Source organism: Haliaeetus albicilla, chromosome 8 (assembly GCF_947461875.1).
Source record: "Haliaeetus albicilla chromosome 8, bHalAlb1.1, whole genome shotgun sequence".
Classification (NCBI taxonomy): domain Eukaryota; kingdom Metazoa; phylum Chordata; class Aves; order Accipitriformes; family Accipitridae; genus Haliaeetus; species Haliaeetus albicilla.
Genome location: NC_091490.1, coordinates 35,943,781 through 35,956,732, shown reverse-complemented (window position 1 = coordinate 35,956,732; position 12,952 = coordinate 35,943,781). Strand labels below are relative to the sequence as shown.

The window sequence follows — 12,952 nt, the reverse complement described above, 5'->3', positions numbered from 1 at the left end:
GTGGTGAAACCCTTCATGGTCAGATGGGGCCATGGGCTACTCCTCCCAGGATGCTGAGTAGAGCCACAAGGGCTCACGCTCCCTCTCATGTCACTGGAAAGGGCTGGTGGGAACATGCCCAAGGACTGCCTGATCCCATCCCTCCTGCACGGCCTTGGGAAAATCCCTTGGGCTGGTGGCTAATACATCTGGGGGCAGCTGGGCTTCCCCTTCATTGGAGCCGGGGCTGCAAGGGATGCTCATGGCCACAGGCACCATGGTGTTTTGTCCCCTCCAAGGACTTACCAAGCTCCATCTCCTTCTCCAGTTGGAGGCTGTTTCTGAACCTCCAACTAAGGAGCATCCCCTAAAGATGTCCTGGCCAACATGCAGCCTTTGGATCTGGTACCAACACGCTCCTTTTGTTTCAAATAGTTCTGTCCCCTCTGTGTTTATCTGGATGCTCAAAGGAGAGAGACCTGCCCATCCCTGGGCAATGGGAACATGGATATGAGGAAGTACCACCACTGCCCACACGGGCTGGGGAAGAGCAGAGGAAAAGAGAAGTAGTTGTAAGGCCAGACCTCCACACTGGATCATCTTTAAGCTTAGACTCACCCTGCGATGCAGGCGCTGACCTGATGCTGCAAAGGAGCTGATGGAGCCACTCCAGCCTCACGCAGGGCTCAGTCTTGCACCCGCAGCAGCAGGGACCACCAGCAGTAGAAGGAGACCATGTTGAGAAAGTACTCACAGGATGGCTGTACCCAGGGACTGTAAGGGGTGTGTGGATCCCCCGATGCTTAATGTGTGCCCCAAAACATCACCCAGTGAGCATGCACCAAGGGACATGAGGACATGGGTTGAAACGGTAGTATGTGCAGAAGACATTGGCCAAAAGCTGCAGCTGTCCTGAGGACCCTCACAGCCCACGAGGGACGTGTTCCTTGCAAGCAGCCCTTCACCTGCTTTTCAGTATGACCTTCCCCAGCCCCAGCTCCCTGCCCACCCATGGGACTTGGGCACCTCAGAGCCATGGGGACATGTGGGCTGGAGCCACCTGGAAACAGGCATCCCAAGTCAACACTGGCTCCTGGCGGAGGGTACCGATTCAGCATCCTGAGCTAAGACCTTGTTTTCCCATGGGTCTCTCCATTAAAAAACAGGCTGTTCAGCCACACAGATGATCCAAAACATGCATCTCAGAAGTATTTTTACACGATAAAGCATCATACAGCATTGTAACCAGCTTCCTTGCTAGCATGGAGGACCATGGCCTTGTGCTTCCCCCCCCTGTACTGGCCCAAACTATCTTTCCAGATGGCTGCCAGAAGCCAATAGCCACCAAAGTGCCTGAATCCAGCCCTGGAGATGCTCCCCGGGCACCAAGAGCAGGAAGGGGGTCGAGATGGCAGCTCCGCGGTTGCTCCTGGGGATGCTTTCCGTCTGTCCTGGCCCAGCGCAAGGCGAGAGACCTGCTTCTCATTAGCGGGTGGCTGACTCCGGAGGTGGGGGCTGCGCCAGGCAGGCTGCTTCGCCAGTCGCTTCACGTATCCTAACATCTGGTTGTGTCTCATCACAGTGCAAATTTATGACCCTGGAAACAACATGTTGATGATGCACTGGGAAGAGGAGCCGGAGCTGTAGTCCCATGTCCAGAGCGGGGATGAGGGGAATCACCACCTGAGGACTTTGGTGGGGGGGAAGAGGTGAAGAAGGGCAGACCTGCGCTTCTCCGCATGATGGGGGTGACCCATGGGGCGGGGATGGAGCTCCTGATGATGTAGCACAGCAATGTTTTTCACTCTAAATCTCTCTCCTCTGGGAAAAAAATGCAAATTCAGCAATAGCCAAGTTTGCACAACTTCATCTCGATGAATTGCCAACTTCCAAACCAGCCAACAAACAGGAAACCTTCAAGAAAATAAATGAAAGATTTCATTTGAATGCTCTGAAAAGGGACATTTCCATTTGCAGTGACTGGCTAGTTACACTTTCTATTTTATGGTTAAAATTATACAGACTTTTAGAATTATTTGAAATGGAAATGACAGATTGCATTTCAGGTCTTCTAAAGGGAGTTTTGTTTGCCTAGGGTAAGTAAATGTTTCATTATTTTTTCCAGAGATCAAATGTATCAGTTGAACCAGAACAAAGCGGGACTTGGGAAGTCTTGTTTGCAGGTTCACACCAAAGATGTTTTAAGTTTTCAGTTTAGCCCAGACAAGTGTTTTTAGTTATGTTGCTTTGTTGGAGCTGCAGTGGAAGAGAAAGAAGGAAATCCAGCTCTTGCCATCAGTTAGTTAGGCAACCAAAGAAGAAAAAAAAAAAACCCTAAAAGTCAGTGCAAGAGCAAGGTCTTAATGTGGAAGAACTATGTAAAGCTTGCCTGAAACTTTCAGTTCTGCAGACCATTATTTAGACCCTGGGTACTGCTATCAGGCTCTTTAATATATTGGGGAGGACAATGCCTGTATGATGCCCCATACACATGCATATCAGCATAGGTGTACCTAGCACATGGCAGAACAGGGAACAGAAGACACAGTCACCAAAAGCTAGGATGCTATTCAACAGAGGTGGGGTGAAGTTTCCTCCCTGGCCTGTCCAACAGCTCCACAGCATGATGGCCAGCTGGGAAGCAATGATCAGGAGAGGAGCAGCCAAGGGTCACCCTGGACCACTGGCAAAGGAGATTCAAACTGGTGCAGAAAAGGCCACCGCTCCTCAAACAAGACGAAGCACCACTGGAGCGAGCCTGGAAGGGAATACACCAAAGGCTTTTCTTCAAGTTGTCAGTGGCGGATGCATAAAAAGTCATAGCCCAAACAACCTTCGGGAAAGCTGAGATAAGATGTCAGGAAAAGCTGCTGGTGGTGGGCACCATTGGGCAGCATGCGGCAGCCTGGGCACACAGCGTGGAGCATCCACAAGCACAGCAGACACCCTGGCAGCAGCACCAATATACCTTCCAATGGCCTTCCAGCATTGCCCATTTATGAACCCATGTGGCTTTATGGCAGATACACAGGACCTGGGTAGAGAAATCCGAGTGGAGCAGCCCAGCTCTGGATGGTTTCGCAGCCCACGGCGTGGACAGCTATGGAAAGCACTGGCACAGCTCACCAGCAGCCTGACTTACCTTCAGCCAGGCACCCTGGCAGAGAAGTTTTAACCAAGGACATTGAAATCACTAGCAAACAGATCTTCCCCTGCTCCCTCCAGAAGTGGCGATCTCCGGAGAATGGCTTTTCTTCCCCTGCTTTGGTATTGCTGCTGCTGAGCGTTTTCAGGGCCTGCAAGGACAGAAGAGAACAACAGGTCTGAAAACCAAGAGAGACTCTGCGAGTCAGGGTGGGCTCGTGATACATTATATTGTTATCGCTACAAAATCACGTAGCCTCCCCTGGAAGCCCCCCAGAACTGCTATTTCTTTCTTCGCAGAAGCGCTAGTGAGACTAGGTGGTTATGTTGCATCCCATTTCAGTAGAGAGGGTATTAGGGAGATATCTGCTGAAGAGAATAGAGATGAACCTTCCCCAGAGAACAAAATGGTTAAATCACCCGGAGGCACGAGGACAACCTTCAGCTCCCGCCGCAGGCAGAGGAGCTACAACCCTCACTGCCGGCCGCTCAGACAGCGAGGACTGTCTAGTAGCAAGGACGACCCCCGTATCAAAAGGACAAGCGTGCCTCTGTCATCTGCTGGAGCACTGCGATCATGACAGCAACAGCAGAAAGCACAGTGCCTGCCAGAAGTCATGCAAAGCGTCCAGGAGCCTTTGACTAAAGACCTACGAGAGTTCTAAATACTCTTTGGTGAAGATGCAAAATGCTGTCAGGAAACCTAAGCTGGTTAAAGGATAGTGTAAATGTGTTAGTATGAAGTAGCCAGCTTTCAACTGCAAATCAGGCTGTGACCGGTAGTAAACATCTGCAACCAGTAGCCACGAACAAAAATGCAGGGCTGTGAGGAAAAGCCCACATGGGGGTTTTGGTGTGTGGCTCACAACCCATCGATGGTCCTACACAAACCCCAGCTGTGAAGGAGGACTTCCCCACATCCTGGCTCCAGGTGCACCACTGGATGAGGAGAACAATGCCATATATTTGGAGGGACCATGCCATCCCTTGACTCAGCCAGAGCCTGCCTCGGGAGGTCAGCAGGGGCCAGACACAGATTTACAGCTACCCAACCTCTGTCAAGCCCATGTGCTTCAGCATGTGTGGTTCAGCTCTTCTTCCCAGCAGGACTTTGTTAGCTGAGTTCAACAACAGATCTTTTTGTTTGCTTGTAGGATGCTTTTTAGAAAACAAAAAAAAAAAAAAAGAAAGAAAAGAAGAAAAACCCCAGCATTACAGTGTTTGAGGTTAAGTAACACATTTTCTTCAGTCTTGAGAGTTTGAAAGAAAAATGCAAAAAAAACAATTTCAAAACAAAAAGTCTTTTCAAATTAGAAAAATCAGACAGTCCCCTTGAGCAATGTCAAAACAAAATCTTGGAATTTTTCTAAATTCAAGCACACGTGCACATATATATGCTTGCATATATATACATTCACCAATACATACACGATTGCACGCTGCTTTTCCCCCATGGGAACAAACACAGCCCAACAGGGAGACCTCCCAGTGCCTCCCAGCCCACATCAGGGGAAACGTGCTCCCAAACTCCAGTCGGGTCTCATCAGTGCAAGAGAGGCGGTCTGGAAATGGCACTCCTGGCTGCAGCAGAGTGATTTGCACCATCAGACAGAGAGGAGGGTGACCGAATTCCAGCCTGGGACCCCCAGGCTCTCTCCTGCCAGAGTAAGGAGGTGCCTGGCTGGGAGCCACATCCAGCCTCCTGGCTCAGACACGTGCCCACGGACCACAGACCCATCGACCCTTTCCCAACCATGCCAGCGCCCAGGCGCATGCCCCCAGGAGGGTCCGCAGGCCCTCGCAGCTCCTGGGGCTGGGGGGGGTGAGCACACCGAGCCACAGCTCCGGCATTTGGTCAACGACTCCTGACCCATGTAGGTTATTGGTCTCATAACCACCCAGCCTCGGTTTCCGAGTGCCAATCAGGCCTCTCCTTTGATCAGCGTTATAATCAGATACAGCACTCCAGCATGGATTATTAAGTTTTAACAGTTGACACATCATTTCTGATACCATAATCTGGCAGCACTTTACAATAAGTGACAGGTCCTCACTAATTCCTTTTGTATTCACTGTAGCAACGTTAATCATGAGTGATGAACTTTGCGTATTCATATGGATGTAATAGGCAGTTCCCAAGGACTGAGACTGTAATTTAGCTTTAACCTAATGGGCACTGATTGTAACAATAAGTAATTATGTCAGCTAAATGCAGTGTTGATGGCAATTGATGACAGCAGCGAAAGCCACGACACCATTTTGGAACTAAGCTTGGAATAGTCATTTGTAAAGCTGTAACGGCCAAGACGAGGAACAATGTGTCCTCTCCTGTGTATCCTATCATCCAGCTACCTTCAGCCTGGCGAGGACAGTCCCAGCTGTGACAAACACCCTGTCAGCTCCCTGTTTTACTGTCTGGCAGCTAATTTCAGGGTAGCCAAAAAATCCAGTCCACTAGATGGATGGGGCCGGTGGCGCCCTCAAGTTCAGGTAAAAGGAGAGAGGCATCTCATCTTAAATTAGATGTTGGGATCAATTCCATGGATCACCTTCAGATCCTTTGGGCAAGTCACGTCGGGTGACACCTGGCCAACATCTGGTAGCGTCACCTTTCCACAGAGCAATGCTTGCTGCTCCCCACAGCTGCACACCCTGGCTCTGTACCCAGCCAGCAAAGTGGGGACAGGCTGCAGAAGACTGGAGACCACTGCTGAGCTCAGAGACGGCTGAATTCAGCAGATGTACAATTAGGAAAATGCGGGCCTGAGAAGGGTGCTTGATAACCTAAAACACGGCATAAGTACATCCACAGAAAGATGCTCTTCTATTACCCAAAAGGGCTGGTGTGACCTCTTTTTTGGTTAGAGAGGAAAATGAGGATGGGATATTTTTAAGCCAGAGTATTTGTATTTGAATTTCTTTCTTTAGAAAGGGGGAGCATGGCAAAGTCATAATAATAATCTTGTTAATGACGGTAATAAGACTGTAAGTGCTGGTGTCATCTTGAAAAAGTGATTTGTGCTGCCAATAAGAATCCTGTTTTGCTGTAATCATTAATGTGGTCAAAAACGCTTGGAAAACACAAACACAGAGCAGCTATAATGAGGCAGAAAGGACATCTTCAAGGGAACAGTTTTGGGGGGCTCTCGCAAGATGATGTCCCTGCCCCTACCAAACTGTGAGGAAGAAGCCACCTTCCTTGATATTAGCAGGACCATTGGGAAGCTAGCAGCAAGCACCTTTTTAAAAATACACAGTGTAATGACTCAGGTGCTGTATTTATTTACTATTTTAATTAATTTCCTAAATTCCAAAGCTTTTTTTTTTTTTTGGTTGTGGGTAGATGAGTGAATTTAGAAGAGATTAGATAAATGCCTCCTGGTGCTTTGTTAAGCTTGTGGCAGTCTTTCTAACCAGTCCTTAGCATGGCTACAGCCACCAAGTGAGCTGTGGGCAGGCAGCTGCCTGCAGACCTTGCTTACTCTACGCATGGGGGCAAGAAAAAGACAATGCTGGACTTGAGGCTATTGCGTGATACTTTTGGCACGAAGACTATGGAAGTTAAGAGTAAGATGGGTCCCTCCTGACCCCTGAAAGTCACAGGGCTGTCAGCTTTCCCACGTGATGTAACTATTTGTAATATCTCAGTATTGGTTTAGAGGTCCTGGCCGTGATTTCTAGTAAACGGGGAGACCTAGCTGGAGCTTGAGCTATGCAGAAAGTGTCTTTCTTTAATAAAACCCTCCTGTTCAGAGCGGTCTGTCACCACCACAGCTATGATGAAAGCAGGGGTTTCAGTCACTCTCTGCATCCACGTGCCTCCTCCCTTGGTCCCTGTTTCTCTTCCCTGGGGCGACCACCCACACGCAATGCCAGAGCCCATCTCAGGGCACACAGGAGGAATGCTCCTGGGGAAGGTTGAAAGCACAGATGATACAGTCAGATCTCGTGATAGTGCTTTAAAAGCTTAAAATCTACCTGGCAGAAAACAGCAGGGCAATGCTGTGCTTGCAGAGGCATGCACGAGGCGGGGAGCTGAGCCCTGGCAGCCTCAGCCCTAAGGAGAGGCAGCCCAGCAGCACTTCCACTTGCTCAGGGAGTAGGAGCTGAGCTATGATGGCAGAAGCCAAGTTTTTCAGCAGAGCAGATGCGTGAGCAGGGTTTTGGTAGCCTTCTGGGATGCTGAGAGCTCCAAAGTTTGCACTTTTAAATGGGCCATTTGTTGGATTTTGGTCCCAGAGGTTGCCTTGCAGAAGGGGGATGTCGGCGAGAACCACGCTCCAGATGCCGGGAGGCCTCGCGGGACAGAAGATCCCACTGGTGGGGAAGGCATCACGGCCGAGGAGAAACCACGTAAGATCTCACGGTGATCCTAAACCACTGACATCCATCACTCACCCTGGGACTAACCAAGTGTCAGCCCACAGCGCTTGCCACGGAAAATGGTGACAGCGTAGCAAAAAGCATGGGCAGATAAAGCAAGAAACACGCTTGATGCTTTCTCTTGATGACCAGGTTCAAAGCCAAAAATAGCTGCCTAAGTCCCTGATTGCAAGAGATTGGGTAAAATACCCAGGATGAAGCTGTTATTGCTGAAAATGCAGTAGGGATGTGCAGCTACAGGCAAAAATGTCTCCCAGTAATTGCAGATATGCTGTCAGGGGGACGCATTGCTCTTGACGCCGTGCAAGCAGCAGCAGCCCTCACGAATGCAAGGAAGGCATCACATGCTGCCTCCCCGGTGGTGGGAAGATGAGAAGGGGGTGCTGCTAGCAGCAGATCGGCACGCTGATGATGGAGAATACAACATTCCCCACCTCGCCAGCCAGCCCTGACACCAAAAAGGTCTTTCATCACTATTGTAATCACGACTGAAATACACTGCCCACACAGAACCACTGAGACGAGGAGGCAAGAGGAGCTGGGGAAAATACACAAAGGACCCTTGAAAATGACAAAGTTGGAGAAAATCAGAGGAGCAAGATCTGCGTGGAGAATGATGAGAAGAGGTGGATTCTAGCGGTGATGTGAGGACTGGCACACCAGGAGTTGCAGTGTTGCTCCTGTTGCCCTCATCTACATTAAACATACGCTCTCTGCAGAAACTCCTTTCTTCCTCCAAATGCACCTGGCTGGGATGCAGGTGCCCCTTCCCATATTAAAGCAAGACCAGACAAGACCCTGTAGGAATCACAGGCTGCCAGCAGCAGCTTGGTCACACTGTTCCCACGGGGACCAAAGGCACCCCCTGGCACACACAGAGCAGCAGCATCATGCCCAATCCTGCTGCCGGGGCACCGTCTGGCAGTAGCATTTGCAGCCACCTTGGCAAGGTGTCAGTCATGCCTGCAGCGGGCAGGTTTACAAGTGCATTTAAGCATCTCTAAAAGCACGTGCCAGCCCCCTTTTGAGACAATACCTGCAGCCTGATGTTTCGAAAAACACCCCCAGAGTCGTCCCACAGCTCCTGCCGCCTGCCTGTGACTGGTGCAAGCTGGCAGGGCACTGCCAATTTACCACCTTACCCCAGCTGCAAACTGGTGTCTGTGATTGCAGAGCATGCCCACTGCCAGCAGAAATCAACACCTGGCAGGCCTGTCTCCGTCTGAAAGGGCTCAGCACCCGAGCGCATCCTCGGATGGCTGCAAAGGCACTTGCTGCCTCCGCCACAGCCTTGGCAGGCAACGCTAGTGGAGGGGGGACCCAATTACTGCTTGTCTCTTCCCCGGCGCGGTCCAGGCGTCAGGTCGATGTCAGAGCAAACCGTGACACAGCTGATGCGATGCTCGGCACTGCGGCGGGAGTAGGGGAGCGCGGGGTGATTGGCAGTCTGCGGCGAGCGGTGCTGAAAGCACAAGCCCTCCACAATTAGCGGTGCCAAAGCATTTCCCCCCTCCCCATGCGAGGAAGGAGATGAGATAGAAGCTCCTCTCCCAGGGATGCATCCTGGAAGGTGCTAGTGCCGGGCAGGATTTGTGCCCCAGCCATGCTCCGGATGAGGGGCTGCCGTGCAGGGAGTGGGTGGCATGGCTGGTCCCAGGGAGGTGGGCAGTAAATCCTGACTGGCAGCAGCCTTGGAGGTCAGCGCTAATGACATCGGCTTGTCACAAACTGTACTGTCCCCCCTGCAGCAGATGTGACAGCCCCAAAGTAACCAGGTACCCCCTATGTCCCCGCTTCGTCTCACACAAAAGTGACAAGAGGGACAGGTAATAAAAGTCCAGGCCAAATCCTTGACAGAGATCTGCTGGCTTGGGCCAGCTCAGGATGCTCATCCCTCCCTGCCGGCTTCATTCCCGATAAATAACCAGCCCGGTGGGAAGGGCAACCAGCCATACCGTGCTGCGTACCCCCAAATATTGGCAAGACAGCCCCACACCACCTCCTCGCTTCCCTTCAGCTGGCCCACAGGCTCCCTCTCCTGCACACTGAGAGGAGAGACTGAGGCACGGCTCAGCATCCCCTCCCAGCCACCCCCATCTCTGCAGCTGTGCTCTCGGCCAGGCACAGGGAACCATCCCGGGAGCACCGACACAGCCCAATGCACCAGGGGAGGCAGTGAAAGCCTGGCTTAGACATGTTCAACAGCATCTCCTGGCCACCCAGATGTCTTCCTCCCAGGTGGTTTTCAATCACCTAAAGCCAAACCTTTCTCTCACCATGAGCCCTCCTTGGTGTTCCTTCGCTGACTGCAAAGCCCTCATTTATTCCATAGCCCAAATTATACCGTAGAAAGCAGAGCTGTGGTGGTAACTACAAATAAGAAAGCAGGAATAGGATCAAGTTGCCAGTGCTTGGACGGGACCACTCGAGCAGCCCTGCCTGCACCCCAAAGGCGAAGGACGAGCAACAGCACCGAGACCAGCAGCAGTGAAGGGTCCTCCCTGCCACCGAACCCTGCCCACCACCAACTTCATGCCACCGCCGTGATGCCGGCCGCCTCTGTGCCCCAGCTGTGCCACCTCTGCTCACAAGGCTCGGTCTACATGTGTGCCACAAGATCTGGGGAGTGCTCTTTCTTCCTGATTTGGGTGGATCTGGGCAGTCACTGACCCATGACTGGAACCGATCCTCCCTTTTCCCACAGGACAAACCTGCCCTTCCACTGCTCAAGTACCTGTAAAACTCTGGTTAGTTTATAGCAACAAACCCTTCTGCACCTTGCATTCGCATCTGCTCTCTCATTACTGACCTGAATTCCTCTTTCACATCAAACTGGAGCAGTGCGCACAATTTTAGGCTAGCTCTAGGCTCTCTCATCCCTCTTTCATTCTGTGTCTGTTCCAGCTTCCTTCCTGGGAAAGCTCTGAGGATTTCTGTTCTCCCACAGGTCTGTAGCAAACCATCATGTGGTACCAGGAGAACAGAGCTGGATTTTCATCACGGCCCCGCATTGTTTCCGATTCTGTCACAAGCCCTGAACTTCTGCTGTTATTCTTTAAACCTCAGGAGGTAAATCTTACAGCCAAGGAAAGACTGCTTACTGAAAATTCAGCCTCTAAAAGGCGCATGAAAGGAAACAGAGGGTCAGAAGCATTTGGGGGCTGAGAAAATTCTCCTACCGGGCAAGAGCTGCACCTCTGTGGGTCACAGGAGGTGTTAGCTGTTGCTGCTGCCTAAGCCCCCACTGTGCTGAGGATAAATAAAGGACTTTAATCTCCAGGGCTGGAATTCACACAAAAAGCTGGAAGCTAGAGCTCGCTAGAGCTCGCTCAAAGGCAAAGCTTGTCGCTTTCACATAAAACCTCCTTCTCTCCACTTTTGCTTCCCTGCAGGACGTCTCCCAGCTGACAAACCTCTGGGCCAGCACAGACCCTGCTGAGATGACACCAGGTTTCCAGCAAGGGGGATGCTCTTCTAGTGCAGGGCAAGCAGCTGAAGTGCCGTCAGGAGAGACAAAGGCGCCTGGCAAACTTTGAGAAATGCCTCTCATTATTTACAGAATGACACAGGAAAACTTCAGACTGAAACAAGAAAGGCAATTAGTTTCCTGTATGGAAACAAAGAGACATCTGTGCCAAGTATGCTAACATATACACAAGGGGCAGGTATACAGTACATGAGGAATTTCTTCCAGCTGCAAATCCACCCCCAAATTCTCAAGTCAATCTTGAGTACTACGATGCTCAGCAATCCTCTTAAAAGTGTCCAGATGCTTTAATAACTTAATTCTAATCTTCTCAGACACCATTTTCCATTTAACTGCTGAAGCACTGGAATAAGACAGAGAGGTCAGGACTGAAGAGTCATGGTGGGGAATAGCAGGCCGGTTTTGGAAGTCCAAGAAGCCCAGTCCAGTTACGCCGGTCCCAAAGTCATCATGGGTTTTGCAGGGTGCACCATGCGTCACCTGGACTTAGAGATCGTGAGCAGGTTTCCATGCCCCAAAGCATGCTCTCCCACCTGCACTGCTGGCTGTCAGCCCCACTGGAGTTGGACTCAAGGTTGGACCTTGCAAATAGGAAGAGCTAAACTTCACTGGTGGATTGGGCTGTTGCGCACGTAGCTCAGGCTGGGTCAGATGCACCCAGACACCACCGACGACTGCTTGGGTTTGTGCTAAAAATGCTTAAAAAAGCTCGAGGTCTCATCCTCCAGAGCAGCTTGATTAAGGCAACCTCTTCCCAGAGGGCTGAAGGTTTTGGTGGGTGAGACTTGCACCAGGAGGCTGAGTGGCTGCTGACTTTGCATCCTCAGAGGGTTGCAACATTCAGCTGGACCAAGCCATGGCCAACCTGATGTAGTGCTGGGGACAGTCCCACTTCTAAGGAGAGTTTGTGCTGGAGACCTTCAGGAATCCTTTCCAAACAACATCTCAATGAGTCTAAGTCTGGCTTTATAAGCAGCTTACCTCCGTGCCACGCTGGGCAGGCCTGATCCAGCCTTGCTGCACATCACCTCCCACCCCCAGACAACGCCAGCCCCTACTTCTGACAGATTCCTCCAGACTTTCCATCTCAGCCAGCCACCTTTTAGACAACATTTTCTCATGATTGTTTTAAACAAGCGAGGAAATTTTGGTGACACTTTAATACATAAAGTGCTTCTTATTTTCTCTATGCCAAAGAGCAGTGCTTTCTAACACACTTCCTGAGTTAACATCAGGTGTTAAACAGACGTACGCATTGTTTTAGCAGGAGCCGATGTTTTATAATAGGCTTTCTATCTAACAGCTTGATATAGCCTCTTCCATTAAGCATTTATTGCTAATGCATTGTAAAGTGTAACATGCTATATATGCTATTAAAGAATGTAGCTGCCACGTACTCACCCCTTAATAATGAAACACTTATGAACGAGAACCTTAGGTTAAAGAGTTGTGAATTAAGTTTAATCTCGAAGACATCATCTAGCACTCTGCCAGTATACTGTGGCACACTGTCAGCATGAGGGCTAGGACCCAAGTCACCTGGGAAAGTGCTCCTTGACTTTACTTTGGAGAAGACCTTGGTGAAAATGCTCCCCAAGCAAGAGTTTAGCTAAATACCACCAGACTGCTGGACATCCAGACGAGCTAGTTTGAGCTCTTCTTCAGAGGGACTCCCAGATAGCCACATGCCCTGGTTATTGACTTTCTAATAATTCAATATAAAAGCCAATCATTAGAAACCCTCTTAGATGAGATACATCTCCACCTGAGCATTATCATAATTTTTTTCTTTACTATTCAATAAAAAACCCATTAACCTTTTAAAAAAATGGAGTGAATCCCCCTCCCCTGGCAAGTAGCAGGGTTTTTTACACAATCTTTGCCTAGGTAAGTGAGCCCTGGGCACAAGGAGCAATGACCTGATACTACAGGGTTCAGCCACAAAGGCAAGCAGCGTCA

General features: G+C 50.4%; 1 long non-coding RNA gene across 1 annotated transcript in view; it reads right to left on the bottom strand.

Moving 5' to 3' along the window:
• Window positions 1-1,138: 1,138 nt before the first annotated feature.
• The window catches only part of LOC138686307 (uncharacterized), a 60,767-nt gene continuing 48,953 nt past the window's right edge, over window positions 1,139-12,952 (bottom strand). Inside the window, exons 3-4 of the long non-coding RNA XR_011325644.1 lie at window positions 3,122-3,275; window positions 1,139-1,893 (exon numbers count right to left, since the gene is read on the bottom strand). This is a non-coding gene — a long non-coding RNA (uncharacterized lncRNA). The remainder of the gene's footprint in view (window positions 1,894-3,121; window positions 3,276-12,952) is intronic.